The 7307-nt window shown below is 39.8% G+C and overlaps 1 protein-coding gene and 1 long non-coding RNA gene across 2 annotated transcripts in view; one reads left to right on the top strand and one right to left on the bottom strand.

Moving 5' to 3' along the window:
- Positions 1–7307, top strand: part of LOC117958237 — an 859617-nt gene that overhangs the window by 279263 nt on the left and 573047 nt on the right. The gene's annotated exons all lie outside the window — the stretch shown is intronic.
- Positions 4157–7307, bottom strand: part of LOC117958304 — an 8409-nt gene continuing 5258 nt past the window's right edge. Inside the window, exons 2-4 of the long non-coding RNA XR_004659677.1 lie at positions 6506–6510; positions 4447–4640; positions 4157–4301 (exon numbers count right to left, since the gene is read on the bottom strand). This is a non-coding gene — a long non-coding RNA (uncharacterized LOC117958304). The remainder of the gene's footprint in view (positions 4302–4446; positions 4641–6505; positions 6511–7307) is intronic.

Here is a 7307-nt window from a genome sequence, read left to right as displayed (position 1 = left end):
AGGGTGGTGCTGGAGGCCAGGGTGGTGCCATCCAGAGTAACTATCTCTTTGGATAATGCGTCACGGAGGTGCTTGGGTTCCAGAGCAATAACTTCAGTTTTATCTGAGTTTAACATTAGAAAATTACAGCTCATCCAGGTTTTAATATCCTGAAGGTTCATCCGGCTTAATTGAAAGATATAATTGAGTATCATCTGCATAACAATGAAAGTTTTTGTTTGAGAGTTGAACTCAAACAATGATAACGTGCTTACAGTGCAGACTCGCAGCTCCAACATAATAGTATTCACATCTATGTTAAATGGACTTTGAGGAATAATATTTACACCTTGTGTGGTGTTTAGATTTTTGTTACCCAGTCAATGTTCCCGGGTCTGGTGGACCCGCCACATTGTCAGGCTTTTAAATCAATACAGACTTCCCGATTTATGTAAAAATACTTAATATATGATTACTCTAGCCTAATTACAAATTATACATGCATTATTTTGGTTCATATTTGCCATTTACCCCTGTAAGATCACATTTATGATCAATTTTGTTGTTTGTTGTGTGTTGTGAGAAATCAAGGTGTACCGTTTAAAGTCATTGAAAATATGTTATATTTTATATTCTTCACAGAAAATGAGCCAAGGCCAACGACTGTGAGTTAGAAGAAATAATGAGAACATTTTAGCAAACATTGAAAACAGGTCCCACAGACCCGAACATCACACAGGGGTTAAGGGGACAAATATTTCGATGAGAGGCTGCATCTGTTTCTTTGTGTCATAAGGTGTGAGTCAGGCAGAGTTGGAAAGAGTACTAGATTATTGTAATCAAGTAAAAGTACTGTTACTTTGAAGACGTTTTTACAGATTTAACTACATTTGCAAAAATGTAGTTAAATCCAAATTAAAATGTAGGGCAATATTAGCGTACTACATGTATAAATGTGTTGCATTTTTAAAAGATGAACAACATCATCAACATGACCACTTAAATTGTAAATATGGCTGGTTCTGTTTAATTAGTGGCGCTGGGGGCACATAAAGGAGACTCATTTCCAATCTGACAATTAGTCATAAGTAAACGTTGTAACAAAAAACAAGTGCAACTTCACTGACTGGCGAGGTTCTTCAACAGAGAAAAATTACAATCAGTCATTCTCACAGAATCACAAACAATGTTTTACTCTGAGGTTACATCTCTCACCTTAAATCCTATATCTCCCTTTTTAAAACAACCACTGTTTGCAATTATTTTGTCATGTATTCCCCTTTCCTCTTCAGGCTGAGTGGCTGTAACCTGTCAGAGAGAAGCTGCAAAGTTCTGTCCTCAGTTCTCAGCTCCCAGTCCTCTAGTCTGAGAGACCTGGACCTGAGTAACAACAACCTGCAGGATTCAGGAGTGGAGCTGGTGTCAGCTGAACTGAAGAGTCCACACTGCAAACTGGAAACTCTCAGGTTACTCTGCCTATATTAAAATTAAAAACTACTACCTAACCTCTTTTTCCTTAATTTGTCAATTATTAAATGGACTATCTGAATATCCTCTTTAGGTTGAGTGCTTGTAACCTGTCAGAGAGAAGCTGTGAAGCTCTGGTCTCATTCCTCATCTCCCAGTCCTCTAGTCTGAGAGAGCTGGACCTGAGTAACAACAACCTGCAGGTGTTTGACCTGAAGAAATACTCTGCTTCAGAGGAGGCTCTTCTGAGGTTGTTCCCAGTGATCAAAGACTTCAACAAAGCTCTGTACGTGCACACACAACTATACCAGATTAAATGGGTTTTATATTCGTTCAGAAAAAATAACTTTGATTGTAATTGTATTGCTGATTCCTCTTCAGACTGAGTGGCTGTAACCTGTCAGAGAGAAGCTGTGAAGCTCTGTCCTCAGTTCTCAGCTCCCAGTCCTCTAGTCTGAGAGAGCTGGACCTGAGTAACAACAACCTGCAGGATTCAGGAGTGAAGAAGCTGTGGTCTGGACTGAAGAGTCCTCACTGCAGACTGGAAACTCTCAGGTTAGTGTTCAGTTATTCTGAGATGTTATTTGCTTTCTATGTTAATTATTTAGTGGACTGACTAAACAAGATATAAAGAGTGAATGAGGTTTAGAAGTCCTCTAGTCTGAGATAGCGGACTCAGGGAGCTTGTCAACCTTGTAATGTCTTGGTTCACAGCACATAAAGTTGGATATGCAGTTAGGTTCAAATGTATTTGGGCAATGACATTTTTTTAAATTTTGGCTCTGAATTTAAAATCAATTTGAGTGTGTCATGTATTCCCATTTCCTCTTCAGACTGAGTTGCTGTAACCTGTCAGAGAGAAGCTGTGAAGCTCTGTTCTCACTCCTCATATCCCAGTCCTCTAGTCTGAGAGAGCTGGACCTGAGTAACAACAACCTGCAGGTGTTTGACCTGAAGAAATACTCTGCTTCAGAGGAGGCTCTTCTGAGGCTGCTGCCAGTGGTCAAAGACTTCAACAAAGCTCTGTATGTATACACACTATCTATCCAACTATAGAGATTAAAAGGAGTTTATAGTCATTCAGAAAAGAAATGTTGTTTGTAATTGTATGGCTGATTCCTCTTCAGACTGAGTGGCTGTAACCTGTCGGAGGGAAGCTGTGAAGCTCTGTCCTCAGTTCTCAGCTCCCAGTCCTCTAGTCTGAGAGAGCTGGACCTGAGTAACAACAACCTGCAGGATTCAGGAGTGAAGAAGCTGTCGGCTGGACTGAAGAGTCCTCACTGCAGACTGGAAACTCTCAGGTTAGTGTTCAGTTATTCTGAGATGTAATTTGCTTTCTATGTTAATTATTTAGTAGACTGACTAAACAAGATAAAAAACTAAATCAAGTTTAGAAGTCCTCTAGTCTGAGAGTGCTTGTCAACATTATAATGTTTTGGTTCACAGCATATACACTAGACTTAAGTATACAGTTAGGATTGAAATCAAACAATGATCACAGTGCTTACAGTCCTGAGTCTCATCTTCAACACGAGAGTATTTACAGCTATGTTGAATGAACTATGCAGAAATAATGGTTGACCCCATATTTAAGGGGATAGGTATTTGGACACAAGGCTGCATCTGTCACAAATGTTACTCCATATAGCATTCATCATCTCATCCCTTTATGACGTATTCATCCTGAGTTGTGTTTACTATGGCAAGGTGTTTTATCATTTAATAGCTGACTTGATATACTGTATATTTCAGATTTCCATAAGTGCATTCTTCCTAGTACCTTTCAGATAAACACAACCGCATTCTTCCTGAGCACATTTTTTCTTGTAAGTTCCTTCTGTATACAGGAATAAAGATAGTCACTCTCTCAAACTAACGACCAATTGCTCTGGTTCATGATTAATGGCGGATCTGACTGAAGGTGTATGAAGTAGATTCTGAATTTGTTTCTTCCTGCAGGACGGACCGTGGTGGACTGCAGTGGTTGAGACCTGGTCTGAGGAAGTGTGAGTGTGTTTAAACATTGTTTCATGAGAACTCTGCATGCATGTTACACTAGATTTTTTAAATTTCTTGACTGAAGTACAATGATGAATTTCTCCAGAGTTTCAGTCCGGGTCTGAAAAGAAAGCTTAAATAACTGTCAGTAAAGTTGTTGATAAATCCTCAGATGATACCCTGCAGCTGTATTGTGTCTTGTTCTCTCCATCAGATGTCTGTCAACTTGAACTGGACACAAACACAGTAAACAGAAACCTCAAACTGTCTGACTACAACAGGAAGGTGACATGTGTGAGAGAGTATCAGCCATATCCTGATCATCCAGAGAGGTTTGACTCCTGTCCTCAGCTGCTGTGTAGAGATGGTCTGACTGGTCGCTGTTACTGGGAGGTCGAGAGGAGAGGAGAGGTTCACATATCAGTGAGTTACAGAGGAATCAGCAGGAAAGGAAACCGAAAAGACTGTGTGTTTGGAGGGAATGATCAGTCCTGGAGTCTGAGCTGCTCTGATGATGGTTACTCTGTCTATCACAATAACATAAGAACAGCCCTCATGTCCTCCTCTGTCTCTAACAGAGTAGCAGTGTATGTGGACTGTCCTGCTGGCTCTCTGTCCTTCTACACAGTCTCCTCTGACTCACTGATCCACCTCCACACCTTCAACACCACATTCAGTGAGCCTCTCTATCCTGGGTTTAGGCTCTGGTCACCTGGTTCCTCAGTGTCTCTGTGTCCTCTGCAGGACTGAGAGTCTCTCCTGTGGACAGAAATCCTGACTGAAGATCAGCTGCTGAAATCAAAGTTCAGTCTGTTAACCATCACACACACTCCAGACCAAACATGAAAAATTTGTGCCTTTAAATCGCAAGCCAATTTGAACATTCAAGCGCATCTGTCTCTACACTCCTTTTCACACTGAATCCAAAACTTTCACTTGTTTTTTCTTCCATAACTGTTTAGGTTTTTGCAGATTTTGGATGCCGATTAGAAACAAGTCAACCAATAACATGACTTTTGTTTAATGCAATCAACAGATTCTCTCAGATGTCAAACTGTTCATACTGTCACACAACAATGTGGGTATGGATCCATTAGATCTGGCTCTATAGTGTCCTCTTTGACAAGGAAAACAATTATTATAAAGACGACATCTGGGGAAGTACTGCAGTTAAACTGTGTGCTCTTCATGAATTACTGTTGTGTATTGGGTTTGTGTTGTTATGCCCCTGGAGGTCAGGTTGAGCATATCATGTACATCATTTAATAAAGTCCTGTTTTATCACTATTTGTAACCAACCTTGAGTGCTTGGACTTGATTTCTTATGACTTTCTTGGTCATAAGTCTTCTTGTTCAACAATGTTTACGCATGCCACATTGGTGTTTATTTTGCATCATTCAGGACCGTAATGGGAGAAGAGAGATGAATTTTAGGAATCACACACACACACACACACACACACACACACACACACACACACACAGAGGATTCATTCACTTTTAATCTCTGGAATTAGTTTAATGTGTTGATGATAAGGTTTTATTTTGTCATTCACAGACAGAGAAAAGACAAATCAGATGTAGAAGGAGACGCATGCTTTGATTTAATATTAATACAAGAAGTGATCTTTGATAGAGATAGAGATCATGTGCTTTTAGGGTGTGTGTGTGTGTGTGTGTGTGTGTGTGTTTGTGTGTGTGTGTGTGTGTGTCCAAACTGGATGAGCTAAAGCAGAACATGACATCTGTGTGTTCAACATTCTGAGCAATGTCACAGATTAATGGAGCTCTGAATATCTGTTCCTTTGGAGGACGCTGATGCTAATTAGTCTCTCTTTTAAGTAAAATCATTGAAAAAGCGGTTTTTCAACAACTAACCCATTTCTTGTCACTAAACAACAGTTTTGATACCTTTCCGTTGGGTTTCCGACCAAACCACAGCACTGAGACGGCTCTTGTCAAAGTCTTTAATGACATCCATCTTAACACAGATAGTGGCAAAATCTCAGTCTTAGTATTACTTGATCTCAGTGCTGCATTTGACACGGTCGACCACGACATATTACTAGACCGATTGGAAAACTGGGTAGTACTTTCTGGCTCAGTACTAAACTGGTTTGAATCCTACTCACAGAATAGGGATTACTTAGTGTCAATAGGTAATGCTACATCTGAACATACAAATATGACGTGCGGAGTCCCCCAAGGCTCTATTCTGGGGCCTCTTCTGTTTAACATCTACATTCTTCCACTGGCCCAGATTATGGAAAACAACAAAATAAATTACCATAGTTATGCGGATGACACACAAATTTACAAAACCTTATCGCCAGGGGACTATAGTCCAATACAAAAACTGACTAAGTGCATTGAACAAATCAATAGCTGGATGTGCCAGAACTTTCTGAAATTAAATGAAGGAAAAACTGAGGTGGTTGTTTTTCCAGCAAAATAGGAACGATTAAAAGTCTGCGCTCAGCTTTAAACAACAATGTTAAAAACAACAGTCCAAGCCAGAAATTTTAACAGCCACATTAAGACAATTACAAAGTCAGCCTATTATCACCTAAAGAACATATCAAGGGTTAAAGGACTTATGTGTCAACAGGATTTGGAAAAACTGGTCCATGCTTTGATGTTCAGTAGACTTGACTACTGTAACGGGGTCTTTACTGGTCTCCCTAAAAAATCAATCAGACAGCTGCAGCTGATTCAGAACGCTGCTGCTCGAGTCCTCACTAAGACCAAGAGACTGGATCACATCACTCCAGTTCTGAAGTCTTTACACTGGCTTCCTGTGCCTCAAAGAATTGATTTCAAAGCACTTTTGCTAGTTTATAAATCACTAAATGGTTTAGGACCAAAATACATTTCTGATCTGCTACTACACTATGAACCACCCAGACCTCTCAGGTCATCTGGGACAGGTCTACTTTCTGTCCCCAGAGTCAGAACTAAACAGGGTGAAGCAGCTTTCAGTTTCTATGCTCCTCATATCTGGAACAAACTCCCAGAAAGCTGCAGGTCCGCTGCTACTCTCGGTTCTTTACACCATGTAAACCTCTTCTGATATAACCTCTAAATACAATTATGAACCTGAACATGAGCAGAATATGAGCACTTTAAAGGTGTTTGATTGAAAGGTGTTACATGTTGGAGAGGACCCAAATAACGGGGAGCAGTTCTTTACTTTCAATAACATTGGGAGCATAAAGAGCATTGGTGCTGATTCATGTGGTGTGGGAATAATAAAAGAGTCCCCCACTGGGGAAGTCATGTGAACTTCCCCTCCAGTGGGTTAATATTGTGAAATAGATCCCGGTTTGGCAGAGGTCTGACGTCTCCGAGGCTCCTTCTGCTTTAATCATGTGTTATTGGAAAGAGGGAACTGAGAATAAAACCTCCATTTGGATCTCAGAGGGAAACACAACAGACCTTAAAGAACCGAGAGACGGCTGTTAAATGTGAGTACTGCTTCTCTCCTTTTCTCTTACACTACAGTACATGTCATCGTTGATCTTTAACTACATGTGATTTAGTTGTAGTAATGCGTCATTTCACCAAGCCTTCTTAATAAAAATAAGAAGAGTCATACCGGAGTGGAAGAGGAACAGAACTAACTGCAGACAGGCGTCCAGCAACGTTGATTAATAACTAAAATTATCATATATCAGTGTTTCCTGTTTTTATTTAAAATAAGTGTTTCTGAGACATTCTCAGTGGCAATAATAATTAATTATAAATATAACTCTCTCCATAAGTAAGACAATGAACTCCACTGCTTGAAAGCAATTCAATTCAATTTCAATTCAATTTTATTTATAGTATCAATTCATAACAAGAGTTATCTCAAGACACTTTAC

Source organism: Etheostoma cragini, chromosome 15 (genome assembly GCF_013103735.1).
Source record: "Etheostoma cragini isolate CJK2018 chromosome 15, CSU_Ecrag_1.0, whole genome shotgun sequence".
Classification (NCBI taxonomy): Eukaryota; Metazoa; Chordata; class Actinopteri; order Perciformes; family Percidae; genus Etheostoma; species Etheostoma cragini.
Note: the sequence above shows the minus strand (reverse complement) of the source record. Positions and strands in the feature narration are given on the sequence as shown.